Below are 20,477 nucleotides of genomic sequence, written 5' to 3' on the forward strand. Positions count from 1 at the left end.
GCCCGGCGTGGGTTGTGGGGCGCTGCTCTGGGGGTCGCGGGTTCGAGTCCCGCTGGTTCGAGTCCCGCCTCGGCGCTTTGTGGCGCCTTATGGCATTCCCGAGGGACTGATCACTGCAGGGAGGCAGAATTTTGTTTTGTTATTATTATTATTATTATTTTTAAGAGCGTTTCTTTTTATATGTTCTTGGTGTGGGTTTTGCTTTTATTTTTGCTCCTGGTCATTATTGGTGGCCCTGAACCACCACCTTGCCCCTATGGGGAGCAACATCAGGCATGGCGCAGGTCAGCGTCCTGTGGGGTGCGAGGCTGCGGTGTGCCCTGCGGGCGCTGAGGGCATCGCCCCTGTCAGCCTTGTGGCCAGGGAAGTCCTGCTCCCTTGGTTTTGCATGGCGAAATGTGAGCAATGTTTCCCATCCGCGGAAATGGCCGTCTTGGGGCTGAAGTGACTCAAAGGAAACCCATCCGCGTGGCCACCATGAAACCCCGACGCCTGCGAAATTACTCCCGCAGAAGCCAGCTCGCAATTATGGCTTAGATGAAAAGAGCTCTGGAATATTTTGCATACATGCATACACCTGAGCGAGCCGGGCTCGCATGGCGTGCGATGCTCCTGGGCAGGATCCGACCGCCCGGCATGTCTCTGGCGTAGGCGGTGGCGTGCTCGCGGTCGGCAGTGGGATCTGCTGAGGACCGCGGCCTGTCCACCGCCACTGTGCAAGGCAGCAGCGTGAGGGATGACGAGCAGGCGAAAACGTGGAGAACCTGTTTGTGTTTTCCATAGGCTAAATGCTAAACCAGCAGGATAAGAATAGCAATCCCACTCCCCGTATCTGCATATCAAAGAGCAGCGGTGATATCATCCCTTTGGGTTTAGCAAGGTTATCAGCGATACTGCACGTTCTTACAGTTAGGAGGAGAAACTGGTGGTGGTGGAGTTCTTTGTTTCTTCAAAGAAATAAGTTTGTCTGTATAGAAGTCTCAGCTAGCTTGAGCCTGAGTACACCACAAATCTGAAAAACCTAACCTCAAATGAAAGGCATAGGCCTTGTTTACTCTTTCAACCTTCTTTCAGCCCCAAATATTCTCCCTCTAATTCAAAACACCCTGATGTTGCCACCCAAATCAAGGTTTTAGATACTTCCACAAGGACGGTCAGATTTGACCTAATTCCAGACAGTACTTCTAATGTCAAGTCCTAATATCCCTCATTAAATCACTGAAAGGAGATGGTCTCTTTTGGACAGCTGTCGTAGCTTTTCTTATTCTCTGTGTATGGATACATATGCAAAATTATCAAAGCCAAGGAAGGTGATTAGTGAGCTTGGATGGCTACACAGGGACACGTGGCACAAAACACAACTGCAGTACTTAGTTTAATTTTACTTGAAGGAAGCCTCTGCCTCACGTTTTGGGAAAAGCCACCACAAGGGACAGACAACCTTAAGAGTTGTGTTTCTGACTGTTGTTACAGTACCTTAGAGGTCTGAACCATATTCCCTGGAAGAGTTCAAAAGGCCTGTTAATTAGAAGTGATTGCCCTTGAAGCTGACTGATGATTGAACCTAACCCAACAGTAGAGTGGACTCATTGTGAATTATGACAAAGACACTACTCATTGCATCAACCACTTTTTTTTTTTTTTTAATTATAGCTTCTTTGTTGCTGTTCTCTAATTAAAGCTGCTGCGCTAATTTAAAAAAGTGATTGCTGTTTGAATTTGGAAACATCAAATATATAGTACGCATAAATGCCAGTTGACTGAAACCCCCTCCTACCTCGTCACCTATCACTGTCTGTATCCCAGTAGGGTCCTATGGGAACTCTTCTCCTGCATGGGCGAACACAGTTTTGGTATTACAATCTAATGCAAGATGAAGTGTCACAGTTGAATGGAGATCAAGTGACAAAGATTCCAGAGAGGGTAAAAGCATCGAATTCACCAGAACAGTAAAAAGTGGATATTTTAATGGCTTGATATATTTAGTACATAACACTTAGAAATGTGTAAATCAAACACAGCGGTCATCTTGATAGACAGATTGCTGTAACCACCTCTCATATGTTACCTTTGCATTCATTTGCTTAATACAGTGTGGCTGGCATTATGAAGTTAGAAAATTGATGCTTACTTTGACAGCACTCTGCCTTAATAAAGAATCACATTTGTGCTTTTTACATTTATTTGTCAGTACATGTACTTCTTTTCTCTGCAGATAAAAAAGCTAGGTTTTGGCAATGATACACACTTCAGCCTTTAACCCCAAGCCTTTCATAGATCCTTGTATACCTAAACTTCTGCTCCATGCACTTCAGCAGTCAACGCCACTGGCATCTTACCAAATTCAATATTATTATATTTTTTTCAAAACTGTATATGTATTTCTCATCCCTTTGTTGGTCTCATCCCTTTGCCTTTTTTTTTTTCTTTTTCCTATGTGTAGAGTAAATCTCAGCATTTACCTTGCTCCTGTGTAGAGTAAATCTCTGCATTTACCTTGCTCCTTTAGAGGAAAACATAGGTAACATAGGTAAGCAAGAAATCTCTTTACCAGGATTTTTTGCTCTCCTTTTTTTTTCTTTTTTTTTTGGTTCTATTTCCATTCTTTCATATTCCTCTGCTGCATTCTCGAGTGATAGTGAGCACCAGAAGTACAGGATCCTACCTGCTCCTTACTCTGTTTGTCTCCTAAATAGCAGAGTCCTCCTTAATGCAGAATCCTCCTTAATGCAGTATAGTTTTAAGTGGATTGTAGTATCCAGGGATTCTATGCTGCAGCACTCCTGTTTCTACAGGCAGAAAATTAGTCTTCCTTTGTTTGGCATGTGGGGAGCCTGAGGGTGCCCCTTGAGCCATAGGCACTGTTTATGTAGTGATTCAGTAGCAAGAGCAATGACTTTTCTGATAGCAGAAAGATCAGACTCTAGGGGTATGCATCTCTCTCTGTATAAAGTGTATATTGTGGAGAAAATCCCTCTTTCCCAGTCTAGATTTTGAACGTCTTCCACGGTGAGAGATTGTGTTTTCCATTGCACGTGTCTAAGACATTCACCATAGGGAGAGAAAATGACGGTGCTAGAGAGAAAGATATTTAAAGAGGAGTTGCAACCCTAAGTGAATTTTGTTTTTAATTTTTTTTTTGAGGGGTGTGGGTATTTGCTCATTTATGTGTTCATCATTGCTAATTTCAGCCAACAGAAGGAAACTGGGTTGGGCTCTGGGGAAGGAAGGACTTGCACAGGTGCCCCGGGGCTGTAGAGACCTGAGTCTACTGTTTATACAAATATTAACATTTTTTTTTAGGACACAAAGTCCTAACCTTAAATTGCCAGTTGGTCTGTAATACAGAGCCAGCCTAAAGAATTAACACCCTGTCCTGGAACAGGGCCTGAGGTAAGAGCTAAACAAAAGGGAAAAGCATGAAGAAAACCAATGTGGTGACAGGAAATTTAGATTGTGTGAGGATGTTTGCAAAAAAGGTTAAAATACTTCAAGCTACTTTTATATTTAATTAGGTAATAGCTAAATTAGAAACTGGAATTTAAATGTTTCCTCCTGTAAGCGATTTTTTTTTCAACCACAGAGATTTTGTTCCAACATGAGCTTCTTCATTTTCAGTGTATTGTCACTTAATGTTCTCTTGCAAGATTTGTGTGGGTGACATTCCAGCACAAACCAGCTCCAAACAGATCTTCTAGGTTGAAAACAGTTTGTCTCTGTTCATATAGTTGAATTAAACTCTTTCAGTAAAGTCAGCTGTTGTTTTTCTAATTAACCTCTAGACTCTTAAATACCTTTGCTCCAAACGTGACAAATTGGCTATCTGAAAATTCATTAAGCAGAAAAATCACTCCAAAAGTCAAAATAGGTCTCATTTTCTCCGTCTGTCTTATCTACTCCTTTGTCTGGTAATGCTCAAAACCCCAAAGGTTTATGAACTAAAGGCGTTCTCAAAAGTTGTAAGTCTCAGCCAGGATTAATAATAACAATTTTGAAAGTTGTGACTTAAGGTTTATGAACTAAAGACGTTCTCAAAGTTGTAAGTCTCAGCCAGGATTAATAATAATAATAGCAATTTTGAAAGTTGTGACTTAAGGTACACGTTGAGTCTGCAGGTGGCAAAGCAAATGATGAACTGCCTTTCAGATTATGTGCAACCTGTCTGCTGTGTGACTCCTCCAGTTTCACGCGGCTGATTTCTGCCCCACTGTTCCAAGTTTCTCTCAATAACTGAAGTGATCTGTCACTGGGCTTTATTAGATTTTCTTAGAGCAGATGGCTGATTCTTTTTACCTGGAGAGCTGCCACTTTCTTTAGATGCATCTCCGTTTTATGGTAGTATAATTTATCTGTTTACTTGACAAATAAACAGGTTAAATTACAAGGCTGTTATAATTTCAGTGACCTCAGAGAAGGTGATAGATTTGCTGTATAACCTGGAAAAAAAAAAAAAAGAACAAGAAAAAAAAGAATTTAGTCCATTGGTGGATCGACTGCTCGCCATGAAAAACCAAGCCCAAGTCATTACTAAATTCTGGCATCCATGATAAAGTTTCCGAGCTGGTTGCTGGATATTTCACTTTATATTTCAGCTTGCAGAGCTACATGGTGAATACACTTGGTCTGTGTAGCCATTCACATACACTTATGAGTAGACTTCTTATTTCTGGAGGTTGCCTTTTATCGGCTTGTATTCCTGAGTTTGAATTCCTCTTTGTTTATTTGCACCAGGTTGTTCTTTTCCTGCTGCTGCTTCCGTCCTGTTTGAATAATTCTGTGCTGGTTCATTGTGAAACTGCCAGATACGCCTCACGCAGCAGTTAACCACATAGATAAGGACTGGTTTTGTACCACTGACCTGCTGAGGGATATTTTCTTGCCTTTTTTTTTTTTACAAAAACTGTCTTTAATTGGAGCCTGATCTGAGACCCAGTTTAAGGTTAGCAATAAATAAATATAAAACATACAGAGAAGAGCATGCAATTTATATTGACGTGCTTCATAGTCAGTGGTGACTACACACAAAGTTTTGTTCTGAGTACTCTGGCTCTGACCTAGAGCCCACTGAGGGAGAGGTTTTGTATTTTCCCTTGTGAAGCCCCATCGCTGCTCAAACCCCATAGACAGGAATAATGCAAGTTTTGCCCCAGTCAAACGTGCTTTTGAAAAGGTTCTCAGGCTTCTACAAAGCTGTTCAATGAAGTATGGATGATCTTTCTAAATTCTACTCTTGCAAGTTCCCCTTTATTTGACTGTTGATGGTCTTACAAACCCCAGGTTTTACAAATGTGACAGAGAAGCCATACAGCCACTATGATCTTGTTGGAAAATAATGCAAATTCTAGGCTTATTGATAGGAATTAACTAGTACGTTAATTAATTTGCTATCTATGTTGCACTGGGTATGCTGCAAAAAGGTGCATCCAGGTAGTTGGAGCCTAAGCCGACTGGTATTCCTTAACAAAAGTGAACCAGACCTTGCCCCTGTGGTGCAGAGAACTAATGGACTAATGGTGCAGTTGAAATGTGCATTGCTAACCGTGAAACCATGAGATAAAGCCCAGGAAGAATAACTGAATAATCCAGGCCATTCCTTTTTTTTTTTTTTTTTTTTGGGAACTGACTAGGGAATCCCCATTTTACCCTTTTTACACAAATTTAGCATTAAAGTTTCTGTTTTCTGTAATCCCGACGGACCTCCTGTCAGCGTGAAATATACATCTATTTCTTTTCTTTTTGATCTTAACACTTGTAAGTAATAAATAATTGATTGCCAACGGAATTCTGGGAATATATTCAGCCTTAAATTGAGCACTAAACTATTTGCAAATGTGCTTAGGCACCAGCCCAAAAGATACATCAAAAGAATGTCAATTGGATATTGGGAAGTGAAGTGCCATCGCATGTTAGAATTAGGAAGCATAAAATATAAGCAGAGAGATAACAGCTGTCAGATCTGTTACTAGTAGTAATAGAAAAAGGTATGTTTTTATAGAAGGCTATAAACCTCTGTTTAAGCTAGACCACACTTTCACCTCGGTAATGACACTCCAGACCATTTTCAGGGAATGCCTCGTTTGCTGGCTGTAGTCTTGAAAGTGGGGCTTGCTAGTGAGCTTACCCAGGAGACACCTACAACTTTGTCTGAATCATCTAAATAAATCTATTAGAAAGAACTGGGGTGTATCTACTGCCGTGACTAGCCGTCTTTGGTACGGATGACAGATTTACTGTGGCAGTCTTATTGCAGCATGGCCTGGCATGAGCTTGGTCCATAAAGCTATAGTCTGTGCTCCTGTGGCTAGACTATTTTTAGGGTCTGAACTAACCTGATAATACTTACACTGCTGTGTTTGCAATGCAGACAAACCCCCATATCCGAATGTCTGTGGAACGAATTTAGATGTTATAAGATGTTGGCTTTGCCACTGCAAATGAAGCTCAATGTGCTTTTCATGGAGCACATCTCTCAGAATCCATTTCCAAACACACAAATGACAAGAAGGCAATAACAAGGAAAGACATGGAAAAGTGATGACAAGGAAGAGTGAACACGGATTTATTTACCAATGGTAAGTCGTGCTTGACCAACCCGGTTGCTTTTTTATGGTGAAATAGCTAGCTATGAAGACGAGGGGGAAGTGATGAATGTAATACAGCTCATCTGCAGTAAGGTTTTTTGACACAGAATTCTTATCTGGAAGCTGAGGAAGTACGGGTTGGGTGAGCAGAACGTTACATTGGTTGAAAATTGCCTAGACCTCAAGACTTGATGAACAGTCATCAATAGCTGATGCCCAGTTGGTGACTGGTAAGTAGTTGTGTACCCTAGGGTTGATACTGGGGCTGATACTAGTCAGTATTTTCATTGTGATCGGTGAGAATGGAGCCTCAGAAAACTTATGTGTGATGCTAAATTAGGGGAAATGACATGCACACTGAACAGCTTCAGTCCAGAGGTGCCTAAAAAACGTTTGGATTGGACCTTACAAAATTTAAGGTGTGTGAAGCTTCTTATCTGGAGCAGAATAGCTATGCAGCACTACAGACTGGGACCTTACTAATAGTACTGGGAACTGAGGCAAATTTGAGGGCAAAAGCCAGAGTTTTCATCTTGCAAACTGGATGTTAGCAACATTTCTGAAGTAGGAAGAGAGTACAGCACTGGAATACATTATTTCAAGTTGTGGAATCTCGATCCTTGGAGATTTTTAAGCATCAGCCAGATAAGGCTATTACTGACTTGATCTAGAGTTTGTGAGAGCCTATATTTGAGTGGGAGGTTGGTTCAGATGGCCTTCAGGAGCTTCTTGCAGTCAGTGTTTCTCTGATTCTGTAATCTTTGTTTCCACACAGCAGCTGGAAGAGTCACAAGTCCTCTCTACAACTACCTCAAAGTTGTATTGGGCTGCGGGTTGGTCTCTTTTCCCAAGCAACAAGTGACAGGTCAAGAGGAAATGGCCTCAAGTTGCACCAGGCAAGGTTTAGGCTGGCTATTAGGAGACATTTCTTCACTGAAAGGGTTGTGAGGCATTGGAACAGACTGCCCAGGGAAGTGGTTGAGTCACCATCCCTGGAGGTAAAAGACGTGTAGATGTGGTGCTTAGGGACATGGTTTAGGCGTAGACTTGGCAGTGGTAGGTTAATGGTTGAACCTGATGATCTTAGAGGTCTTTTCCAACCTTAATGATTCTATGGAGTGAGTTTTCTTGTGACATCCTCAGATCTGTTAGGTTTGTCTTGTTTAGAAGTTTCTTGCATCCGTCCAAATTGGACATCCGTGACCAGAGGTGTATATCGAAGACGGCCTTGCACTGGTTTTGTCAGAAGCTGTTCTGCCTTCTGGAGCTACGGGAAACTGCATCAACTGTGGCGTAGGTTTCATTAGCCTCAGAGATTCTCTTGTGTAAGGCAACTTGCAGTAACTCTTGTGAGGTAATGCACGTGTGGAGTGTTGCAAGGAGAGCATGCGCTGTCCATGTTCATCTGGCATGCTTGTGGTTCAGTCATGATGATGGAAGATGGTCAGAGGAGTGATATGGAATAGAGTCAGTCGAGTTCAATGATCGGTAGTTTTCCTATCAGGGATTACAGGCTGGTGGAAAACAAAAAGTTCTTATGGACTGTCTTGTGACAGAATGAGAAGGGGTCAGAGGGGATTTTCATCTTCATAACTGCAGGGGTAGGTTTTTTGGAAGTTTTGGAGACATCATCAGTTAACGATTTCAATGCGAAAATTGTCTCATGGAACAATATTCTTCTTTTTATAGCTTTTGAAGTTCGTTATGCTAAAACACTTGAATGGGAAAGGCCATAGCTGAAATGAAACATTTAAAAAATGTTCATGTTGGCTCACTGGTGGATTAGAGTACAAGACTTTGCTCTTTTGGTTTTGACATTTTGAAACTCCCCTAGGATGGAAACCTCTTCCTAGTGTATGAAAAAGTGAATAGCCATCTACAGTTATATTTCATTAGGGTAGAACAAAATATTCTTGTCGCTTGAGAACGTTGTCCTGTATTTTGATTTCTTATATTCACTGCATCGTTACACTAGTGAAAAAAGTCACTTTGTGATAAATAGCATTTCTCTGATTTTTAGATGTATTCACTTTGCTTGTGCTCATACCTATTTTAATACTTGATTTTCTGCAAATGTTCTGACAGTAAGCTGCTAATAGGAATGTTCACTGAGGCAGCAAATTTTTTAGTGAACTTTCAAGTATATCGTGAATGAAAATGAATTCTAAATATATATATAAAGTGCAAGATTTTTCATCAGCTGTATGATCTGTGCGCTCACATAAGCAGTCACAGCCTGAATTTTCGGATGGTGCATATGTATAACAAACGTGGTGAGACACAGTTTACAGAAGAAAACATCTTACAGAAAAGTTTAAAAAAAGGTTAGAACTGAGATCTGGTAATGGCAGTTTCTGGATAAAAAAAAAGTATATGACAACATCCTTTCTCTGCAAATGGGGTTTTCTGAAATGCTATCTCAGATTATGTAGATCATAAAAACATGGTCACCTCTTCCACTACCATAGTTTTTAATTAGCATTGCAACAGTGAATAAGGTTGTATTTAAACATTAACTGTGAAAATGAAGCACTTCAGTAAAACAAATTTGAGTAATTTAAGTTTTCCAACGTGGAGACTTAGGCTGCAATTGCCTTATGCTTCAAAATGGCATAAATTCAAGCTGCTGCTGCAGGACCTGTTCTCCCTCTGGGCTCTAGGTTCTTGCTGCCTCCTTTGTGCTGTACTGGTGGTTGAGAGTGAACCAGCTCAGCCCTGTGAGCCAGATGGGAGCTCATGGAGGCGAGGGGAAGCAGTCTGCCTTTGTTTTCAGCTGCTCAGCTCCCTGATGTGGTGATGGGAACATGAAGCCAGAGGTGAGGGAGGGCAGGACTGTCTCATGCTGGCAGCCTGTATTTAGTTTGGCCAGAAGTGACTACAGAGCCAGTTGCAGGGAGACCTCGAAGCACTGTTTAATCTCAAAAGGTTGATTTCTCCTCTGTGAAATTTACTGTCTCAAAAACAAAGCTTAAAATTCTGAAGCACAAAATGAAGTGTGCAGAAGACACCCTGTTGCTAGGCCATCCGGAGGTGATCCAAAGTGTTATTTGTGCCTGGCCCAAAGCAGGGCACTTTCTACCCTTTAATTTGTGAAGGAATTGCAGTAGGCTAAATTTTTTTTTTGTATAAATCCTCTGACGCCATCAGAGTTTCAACAAGGGTGATTTTGCCCAAGGTAGTGTCTGCAGCAAGAGATGTGTTACAATGCCTCCCAAAGACGTGCACGCAAGCACCAGCGTGGATTTATTAAACAGATGGTCAATAACAAAGAAGATTGTGTAAGACAACATGGTGAGTTGGGAAGGTGTAGCAGACTTGTGGGAGATGTCACCATAGATTTCTGGGAGCCTCTCCATGTCCGTATGGCATTTCACAAGTTACCAGCCATAATAAAAATAATTACAAGGATCCTCTGCATCAAGAGCAAGGTGTCTGATGCATTATGTCCATTACCAAAGGTCACTGGATTTCTGAGAGACCATTTCAGTTGCCAGCAAATCTTTCTGTTGCTGCAGGCATCAAGCTAAGATTAACAACCCAACTTCTAACTGAGCATAACATCGCTGAAATTGGTGAAAAAAGATCTGAATTTAAGGATAACATCATTAAGTTTTGAATTATTTAGACCATCACAGAGCCACGGGGACCCAGAATTGCTCTTTTCACCCTGTTATCTGGAGTCATCAGCTAACTGTCATATTTTCCTATCTTTCCAAGGTGAATCTAATAGTTCCTTTAAAAGGAACTAAATAAAATATCCAGACTTTCCCTCCATTCCCCTTTACCTCTTCCTCTTGGCAAACAAAGCCCTGACAAACAGAAGTCTTCACTAGTGTAGCCTCCAACCCTCAAAATTAAATTGAAAGGTAGCATGGAGGTAAAAAAAATAGTATGATCTGGGTAATTTTACCCATTATTATAATTAAAAGTGTTTATAAGCAAGTGTTCTCCAGCTTCTTGAGAAGTGAAGTGCCTCTGAGGATTTAAACAAAGCTGGGTAGATGAGGAGTCTCAGGAACAGTGAAAGGGAACACAAATAGGTCAGCTTGCTTTCCTTGCAAGCAGTTCTGCAAATGTTTTAATGCAGACATAAATCAGTGGCCTGGAGAGTGAAAAGGAAGCAGTCCTGATAAGTTTGATCGATTGTGGAAGCATCTTTTGGAGGCAGAGTTCCAACTTTGTCTGCATCTCCGATATTTTCCTTTCTCTTGGGACCCTGTCTTGGAAAAAAATATCACATTTCACAATCCAAGGTAATTAGCCAAAAAATGTGATTTAAATCATTAATTATGAGCATCTCTGCTTGCACATGACTATGCGTTGACCTTTGTATGGCTGGATGGACTCCTGTGTCGCTGCTTTCTTACATCTTTTTATCACTTTTTATGGCCCATCTCTCTTGTCCTCATGGCACGTTGTCTTTCTGTGCCTTGCCTGTGGGGCATTTCAAGCCAGGTAGCAGCCGTGCGCTCCGTGGATGTGCAGCTATTTTATTACATGCAGTTATTTTCGTTCAAGCTGGTGTCCTTTCCACTGGCACACTGGCTCCTCAGTGGCAGCAAATCCTCCGGATCTGGCCTAGAAAATGGTGGCTGGTGGATTACAATATTGCTGTCTTCACAGTGGCAGCCGTGCGTTGACCACAGCAAGAGAGATACATTTTTATTTTCTTTTTCTCTGGGTTATCCTCTCTTTTTCAGTTAAACAACAGGTGCATCAGGCTCAGTCGGTGCCGAGGTGACTGCTGACATTCTCCAGCTGTGCATTTATCATCTGCTTCTATTTTTTTTCCCTTCCTTTTTGTAGGATGAAAGTAACGACAATGTGGGATTCTAAATATATCCGAGTAGCTCGCAGGTTCTCTGATTGCGCCGTAGGCTGTGTGAAATCTGCAGGCAACAGGACGCCTGCTTTCAGTGTTGCTTTAGGTGAGAAGCTGTTTAGTGCCCTAAGACAAAGTCAGAGACATACAAAGGCCCAAAGGCTAACACGCTGGAGGAGACGCTGGCAGGGTTTGCCTGAAACCCTCCTTCTGTTAGCAGGCCGTGCTCCTGCTGGAAACCAGTGCGTGTAGCTCAGTGGTAGATCCCCATTACAGTGAATTAGGCACCCACCAGCAGACAAAGGTTTATCCAGTGAAGCAGTGCTGGGATAGGGCAGAGGAAGGACCATCCTCGCAGGGGAACCCTAAAACTAACTGATCCTGGTGAGGCATTAATTTTTTAGGGCCTCGGGCCTGCTGAAACCATCCCTTCTGCTCTCTCACCTCTTCCTCCGGCCAGCCGCTCCTTCCCGCTCCCTTCGTCCTCCTTCTGCTACCCTGGCACAAGCATTTGGACATGTGGTGAAGTGCAACGGGAGAGATGGTCTGGCTGAAAACAATCCTGGCTCACAAAGGAGGGACGGGGGCTAGCCAGCTCAGCTCCCTGGCCTGGTCTATCTGCTGGGGGCACAGGGAGAAATGATGCAGGGACTCCTTAAGTAGACGGAGCCACTGAAAATAATGCTCCTCGGGCTATGGTGGGATTTCCTTCTTGTGATTACTTCTTCCTGCCACCTGCACGGAGACAAGGCTGCCCCATTGCAGGTTACTTGGAGAGGATGGGGCGGAAATCACCTCACGGCCTTCAGCACTGGGCTCCTTAATTTTGGGGGCTGGGATGTGAGCTGAAGGGGGAATTAGAACAAAGGGCCCTGTCAAGATCTTTTAGATCCTTGTCTGTTTGGCATATAGTTCAATTTAAAATAACAGGTTTAAACTAGTGAAGCCCTGCGTGGTTTGAACCTTGTTACCTCCAAAAAGAGGAACTGTTCAAAAGCACTGCTAAGAGAAACCAAGAGACTATTAGAGAAACGTCTACGTAAAGGGAAATGTCTCCTTGGTTCAGGAGTACCTTAACTGTGCTCAAAAACTTTTATTGTAGTGTTAAATATTATCATTACATTTATGTGTATATCAATATTTAAATATGTTTCTTTTATTTTTCAGTGTTACGTACCTCTTGGCCTGAAAAAATAACTGGAGGCTACAGAGGGCACTTTCAGTGAGGAACTTCTAAAGTTGCTCTGAGGATCTGAGGTCGCACGAGTGCTTTGTAAAACATGACCGAGGGTCACACTGGACTATACCCTGCTGCTTCAGGGTGAAATAATGCTTCCTGACCAAGTCCTGGCCGCCAGGTGGTGACCCCAAGCAGCTGAGCAAAGTGCTGGGAGTCTCCAGGTAGTCAGTGAGGACAGCTGAGAGGGCATTTCAGAGTGCCTGAGGCAACACCTTTCCTTCTGTCTGTAATGAGCCCACGAGATGAGGAGGTCTGAGGGAGAAGCTCTTGTGCTACCCAAGGGGAAGTGATGGATGAAGATGTACCCGAGACCAGGTGCTTGATTGGGACTGCCCGGTGGGTGTCTCTATCCCTTACAGGCCAGGAGTACTGAGCAGGAAGGTAGGTAGGTAATGAAAGGTAGGCTCATAAATGGAAAAATGCAAGTAGTCCCCGAGTGAGAATCAGTTTCCTACCTTCTAGAGGTCTTACTATTGATGAGTAAGGAGTCGGATTCATGCTTATTTTCTCCCTGGCCTATTGAATGCTGCCTTCTTAGCAGCTCAGTCCCCCAGCTGTAGTAGGAGATGTACGGGATGGGGGCTGAGCACCTGTGTTCTGATGACTGGAAGGTCTTGCTGAGATATGGGAGCAGGGACAAAGAGGAATCTGGGTCTTTCATATCTTAGGAGGATGCTACAAAACCCTCCTCAGTTATGATGCAGAAGATTATTATCTTCTCCACGTGTGTTCTGCAGTGAGTGCCTGTGTAAGACTCACTCAGATACACAAGGACGGGTTTTGCAGGAAGTACGAAAGTTTCACAGCAAGTTTGAGACAGTGTTAGGGGCTCTGCACTCTTCTTCTTTTCCAGCCTTAGGTAAGTTTGTATTCCAAACTGATGACAACAGCTGATTTTCATTTTGTTTTTATTTAACATTTATTTTAGTTCCTCTGATAACTATTTGATACTATGGTAAGTGATTCGAATCACTATATGAGAGTATCCCCAAATTGGCTAAAGTTGGGATTTGATGATGAAGTAGGTGTGGAGGATCTGGCCTTCTGGCTATTAAATTAAGCTTTTTTTTTTTTTTCCGAATTGAATTGTGTTAGAGAATTACAATATGGAGCAAGTCCTTCGCGTTATGTTTTTTTTTTTCATTCCAGCAGGAATGGCTGGGGGCAGGGAAAGGAGGGGTGTGATGCACAGAGATCAGCCCCGACTTTGTCTTTAGAAAGTAAGGATTTACAAAGTGATGAGGCAGTGGCTGTGTTTCTGTTGTGTGCTGGGCAGATTGTGACTGCTGGATAATCTTTAAACTATTGCCCCACCCTCTAACACTGAGCTCCCAAGTTACATTAATCTCATGTTTCATCTGTAAAGCTGTGAAGCAGATACATTTTTCAAAGCGTAAGAAACATTTTTCTTTCCTATTTTTTTTTTCGTGCCAATTCCATATCTTTCCTGAGAGAGCTATAATGCCTGGCTGAGTGGAAAAGTAATAGTGGGGCTGCAACAAGTAGATAAGATGGAAGGCTTGCTCTATTGTACAGGGTACAGCTGCTTGATTGCATCTGCTTATTTTGTCTGCGTGTGATATCCACTTTCTAGTTGTCAGAGTTTGAGATTATTAGTACTGCATCTTCACCTCATTGCTTGCATCTACTGATAGCCTTTCTTATTTTCAACCCCATCATGTGATAGTCTCAGCTACTGTAATGATAGCTAAATTTATGAAGGAAAAAAAAACAAAAACAAAAACAAAACATAACTGAAGCAAGTCGCAGCACCCACACAAGTTCCAGAGAAGTGCTTCTTCCTTAGCTACTCCACGGAGTTGCTACAAGCCTTGACATTTGTCAGAGTGGGATTTTAGGCAGGGGGAGGTTTGGTATGCAAGGACTCACCCAGTAATGGAGTGGCCACGCATGTCTACCTCCGCTGGGGGTCTGCTCGTAGCATGGGCGAATACGTTTGGTTTGGCTTTGATCTGCTTTGCTTGGGCAACAAGCAGAGTGAAGAGATCACAGGAAGTGCCACCCACTTGGTTAATCACCCACAGCCCGATCCATGCTGCGGTGTTGACGCTGCTGCCTATAGCTGAGATAGGCAGAACAGGAACAGTTTGCAAATGTTTACAGGGGCTGCAATTTTTTTTTTCCAGATGCAGAACAGCCCTGTTGTTCTGTGGTGTATGTGAAGGTATTGTGTGAAACCAGGGGTCCGTGGATTTGAAAGTCTTTGTTTTCACAAATGCTGAAGTTAAGATATAGGAGACCTGAACCAGGGCGTTTGGGCTTTATACAGAATTAGTACCAAAACATTTCATAATTCATTAGCAAAATTCTACCATTTATGGAAACATCCTAGTTCGTCTGTTAGTTGATGTGTATAGCAACCCAAGAAAAAAAGTGGAGGTGAATGCCTGGAAGCATTAGTGGAGATATGGGAGGTGAGAGGAGAGAGTATTTGAGAAAATTAGGTTTTTCCGTGTAGCAGAAGATGAAAACACTAGTTTGGGAAGATGGGTTTCCTTTGATATCTCATGTAGACACACGCTAAGTTTTGGTGGTGACTGGGCTTGCATAACTTAGAAAAATAAGGTGGGCATAAATCTTTATGGTGTTTGAGGTACAAAAGCAAAAAAGGGTAAACCAAGGGACAGTTGTCAACAGAACTACCATAGCTATGAGTGCTCTGCAGTAGGTGGCAGCTGTTGGATGTTGGATCTGTGAACTGCAAGTCAAAACAACACCCCTTAATCTGCATTTTTACTGCTAAATGGAAGAGTGCTTGCTCTGAGTTAAGTCCAACTAGAGATTTTTGGGATTCTTAATCAGCTTTCACCAGTAACTGCCCCCCAAAATTTATTTGCTTAAGGTAGAAGTAAGGTCCAGCTCCAGTTTTTGTGAATCTTTTTGTGGAAAGGCCTTTGTTGGAGGAAATGACCCATTCCTCTGTTGTCAGAAAAAATATGTTCTAATGTTTTCATACTACTGAAGAGAATTAGCCTCTGGCCTCTGTGGAAGGCTGGGCTTCCACCTCAAAGTACTGTGTGGCCAGTACCAGCCTCAGAGCCCTTCTGGTGCGTGACTTGTTGCAACCTGAAGTATTCACAAGATTTTCCCCAAAAGCCTTTCTTAAAAAAAACAGTTCTGCTGCTTGGGAAAGTTAAACACAGACTTGGAAAGGTATTTCATAAAAACAGCGGGGGGTTAGGAGATGAGGAATGGTGTGCTGCTTTTAAAGGTGCCTCTTGGGTAGGTCCTGTCATGTGCATCTTGGATCTTCATGATTTTGGACAGCTATATATAGCTATAATAAATATTTTTGTAAAGCCCGATCAGATCAAAATGATGTTTGTGTTGTGCTCGAGGGTTCTTGTGGTGACTCGGTGAACCAAAGACTTCGTCTCCACAGAGCGGCTTCTTGATATCTCTGGTTTGGCTGAGTAACAAATGCATTTAGTAACTGGAAAAATATGTTGCTGCTTTGTTGATGTGTTGACTCATTTGATGTATTGAAAAAAAAAACACAACAACAAACCGATTTGCCTGTCCAAACTAGTCTAACTGACATGTCTGCGGAGGTAGGCTGGGCTGGAGGATGTCAAGATTGGCTCTCATCAGACCATTGTGATCTCTTGTTTGCTTCATGGTCTTTATGAAGAAATCGGTTCTGTGTTACCAACAGCTCTCCTGGGCCTCAGATGAGGTCTCATACGGCATTGCTGTGACAAACAGATCTGTGCTTTGTGAGCAGAATGTTGTGGGAAACTCACCAAACCACGAAACATGAGCATATTTGAGATTTGATAAAAAACTACATGAAAAAAACTACATTTGATTGATACTGTAATGACTCAGTAAGAAGAGAAAATATTCTATTCAGTGCACAGGGGATGAGATTGGCAGTTTCCAAGCTAGTGTAATCGTGGGTTAGTTGAACCTGCCGGCAATTTTAAGGGTGGAAACTCTCAGGGAGGAAGTTTTGCACATATTTGTGTAGTCGCTTTTGAATGATGCACTTCTCCTAGTGGGGGTGGTTCTATATAGCGCGGAGCTGGGTTATTGTTTGCATCCTGGTGTTCCCATGAGGGAGTTTGAATCCATCTTTTTAGTGTGTGCGTGTCCGTCTAGGCGGAATTGCCATTTTGGGAACTGGCTGTAATGCATCTGTTGTCTAGCAGATAAGGATTATCTGCAACTATCAGAGAGAGAATACAAGCTTTTTTTCCCCAAGAATACCAAACTGAAAACTCAAAGATGGAGTTTGCGGGTGAACACTACAATTAATATAGGAACTAGAAAAATACAGCTGACTTCACGCTATTCCCATGTTCATTATGGGCAGTCTTCTTTTTTCCCCTGAAATTTGCAATTTGTAAGTGTATCACTGGCATTGTTTAGGAAGATAGGGATGAATAGAGTAGTTCAGACCTTCCCTGGGTACTGGCTAGACCTCTTGTTTTCCAAGTTTCTTCAGAAGTGCTGAGGTGAAATCCCCTGACGTAAAACCATAGCTTCTGGTGTATTATTTCTAAAGATAGAGGTGTGATATTTGGCAAGCTCCATGACGCTGCATCATAAAGTAAGTTGAGTATATGGAACAAAATGTTGTATTAGTTTTTAAAAGCATGTAATGCAGTTTTGTCATACATATTGTGTTTATACATATACACATACATATTCAGAGTTTTACCAGAGTTAATAACCAGATTTCAAGGTAGACATGATAAGATATGAAAGTGAACACTAGAATTTACTCAAAGTCTGCTTGCTTTACTTGAGTTTGATGAACTACTGCTTTCATTAATTATGAATGTTGTAGCATAACATTTCTCTTAGAGTAAGAAAGCTAACTAAATAAAAGGATATTATTAAAATAGTTGTCAGAGTTACTGTGGTTGATATTCGCAGCTGAAACTGGGTTCCAGGCCATGCTGGACTGGTTTCAAGTTTCAGACTGTTACTTGCAAAGAGCAGAAGGGTAATTTCTCAGCTGGGGTAAACTGAAGTTGTTAGAACTCGATTTTAAAGGCAAAGAATTGGTGTGGTTTAAAATAAGCTTTGCGTAGCCTCTACCTCAAAGAGACTTTCTAAGGCATTCAGCTACCATGGTGATGAATGTGGTATAAATAGAAAATAGATTAGATAGAATCCAAAATGTTTCCGAGTAGATCTAAATTAACAGTAGCCATTCGGGAAAGAGAGGTAGGAAATCACTGTGCACAGTTTAAGAAAATACACCAGTAGTAAATCTAGAGTGGTTTATACAAAGAGGAAGGTAGGAAGCGGTCGGTAAAGCCATGGCTGGGAATGTAATCTCAATGGGAATACTGGGTTCCGATTCTGTTCAACCCTAGCATGAAAAAAAGCATAAATAGAAGATGTACTAGAAACCTGAGAAGCACAGAAAAATTCTACCTGGGGCACAAAAACCTCTTCTGAGCAGGCCAGTGTTAGAAATGGCAATGTTGCCCCATCTGCCTATGGGGCGATTAAAGGATCCCGCAGCCACTGGGAAGGGCACTCAGACATAAGTCACCTGTTCTGCAAAAGAGGTACAACTCTGTCCCCCTTCAACCAACCAAACCACGGACTCTTTTAAACTTGTCGTAAGAGAAGACCCCAATATAATTTAAAGACAGCAAGTACTTTATGTTCTGTTTGTACACAAGCAGCTTGTGGCTTTTTGCCACAATATATTCAGGTCAACTGTCTGGTAAAAATTAAAGCTTGTTTAGGCCCCAATTTCCAGTTACTTACATGGTGTACAAGTTTAAGGATATGGATAATTTTGTTTTTAGTGGGGCTATTCGTGTGCTTTAAATTACAGATGGTCTTACAAGTAGCTGCTAAAGGCCTATGTAGGTATAAAGAATATACAATAGATTAATGAATGCTCTACAGATACATCTTTGTAAGAATAATTTGTGCTGTGTTGCTGTTACCCCCCACCCTTTGCTGCTTCACCCCTCTTTGCTCCTTGGTTTTCTGCCCTTTGCTTCTTCTTCTTTTTTTTTTTTTTCTTTTTTCTTTTTCTTTGGCTGCAGCTGAGGGAAAAGCTTAGACTCTCCAGCAATTTACTTCCCAGTGATTGAGTAATACTTCTGTGATTTCTAGTGTGTGAACACCATTACTTGGTGACCTTTCCTAGTGATTGTATGATGACAACTGTATAACAGCTGCCCTTAAACTGGCCTCATGTCTGAGATGATCAGAGGATTAAAGACCTGTCTTTCGTGCTGTTACTTTTTGAGCTTCTGAAGTGAGTCTTTTTTCATGTTGTTGTCATTTTTGCTAGTTAGAAAAAAAAACAAGTGCATACTGCAATTATGTATTTGTGACCAATATGTAAGCACATTTTTTGGCTGATCAGATGAACAAAATGAGAGGGTGTGGTTTATCTAACTCAAAAACAATTCACAGAATATGATCTGATAACAGTTCTCTGCTACTTGCCCAAAATCAAGGTCTAGAGGAACAATGCTGACCAGCCATTCATTTAGAGATTGAAGTTTTAGATTTCCAAGTGCCTTTTAAAAAATACACAGCTGAAATTATTTTGGATGGAGGATGATGTCTGGGTAGAACAGAACCTTTTGGGGATGTGCTGATGGTGCTCTCTCACCCTTACGTTACTTGATTCAAGATACCACAGACATAGCTGTGGGGTGCAGGAGAAAGTTCTTGGGGGGCCTCTGTGCAGGTTTCCACTAAAAAAGTAGTGATGGGGTCAACACAACTATCCCTTCAACTAGAATTCATCACAAACATATAGCCTGAAGGAAAGCTGTTCAGGCAATGTGAACTTAAGCGCTAGCAGTGTCATCCTTTAGATCTTAGGTCTTATCAGTACCACCACGTTAGCCTAGTGCTTTTACAGATCAGATCAGCAGTGAAGAAGAGCTGACTTAAGCTGATCTCAAGCAGGGGGAGAGGTTATGTAAGCAAAGAAAATCTTATTTGTAGCTTCGTTTATTTGAGGGTAGGCAAACACAATTAGTTAACTTGTTAATTAATTTGGCAGTGTCCCTGGACTCTGAGCTTTTGCATGCATTTTGTTTAGGAACCCTGTCTCCTCCTGGCAGATTGCATATGTAACTGAAGCTGGGTTTCCATTACCCCTTCTCCAAAATAGCAATGTGATATATCTGGATATGACACTATCAGCTTTTAAGATGCATGATTTAGAACACAATGTGCAGTTCATCTTAATAACACAAAGCTAGTGCAAGTGCATCAAAACCATCCTCCTCTTCCACACTGACTTTTCATAGCTGAGCTCAGGCTCACTATTTCAGTTATCTGACAAGTTTCTTGAGGGCTGCCCTGTTGCTGTTGAATTAGTCTCACAGGAGTTAAGGGTTATCAAAACTTCAACACCTTCTACTTCTTTAGATTACCTTCTTTATTGTAAACATAGAGTAGCATCAACACTTTAAAATAAAAATCCTAAAATAAAAAACAACCATTTGCTGCCTACGCAGTTCTCCCTTTGAGAATGAAATGAAAGAATGGCAGATATTAGCCACATCACTTAACACGTTCCTCAAAGGCATTTGGATGCTGTGGTGAAAAAGGGTGTAGTCAAACTGATCTAAAGGATCTTCAGTCGTGTAACTCATGGTAGGCTCTACAGATATTAAAATTGAGACCACTTAAGTTTCTTGGATGTCTTATTTCCCTTTCAGTATAGCTTAAACTTGGCACAAACTGTTGTGGCTTATATTGTGCAAAAGGTGGAAGGACACAACGATCCCTGTTGGCTAAAAGCATGAAACTACAAATAATAATGGCTGTGTTCTGAGAGGAAGCTATGACATACTTCAAATGATGAAGAAGAATC

The 20,477-nt window shown here is 41.8% G+C and overlaps 1 protein-coding gene and 1 long non-coding RNA gene across 2 annotated transcripts in view; one reads left to right on the forward strand and one right to left on the reverse strand.

Moving 5' to 3' along the window:
- Window positions 1–9,984: 9,984 nt before the first annotated feature.
- On the reverse strand, window positions 9,985–13,023 carry LOC308189136. Its single transcript, XR_013946040.1, has 2 exons — window positions 10,907–13,023; window positions 9,985–10,797 (listed from the first exon to the last, which is right to left on the reverse strand). It is a non-coding gene; the product is annotated as an uncharacterized lncRNA (long non-coding RNA).
- A 456-nt stretch (window positions 13,024–13,479) lies between these two features.
- The window catches only part of ACTR3B (actin related protein 3B), a 35,736-nt gene continuing 28,738 nt past the window's right edge, over window positions 13,480–20,477 (forward strand). The window contains exon 1 of the mRNA XM_080578888.1: window positions 13,480–13,502. The gene's annotated coding sequence lies outside the window, so the exon portion shown is untranslated. The remainder of the gene's footprint in view (window positions 13,503–20,477) is intronic.

This window comes from Anser brachyrhynchus (genome assembly GCF_964034855.1).
Source record: "Anser brachyrhynchus genome assembly, chromosome: 2".
NCBI classification, from domain to species: domain Eukaryota; kingdom Metazoa; phylum Chordata; class Aves; order Anseriformes; family Anatidae; genus Anser; species Anser brachyrhynchus.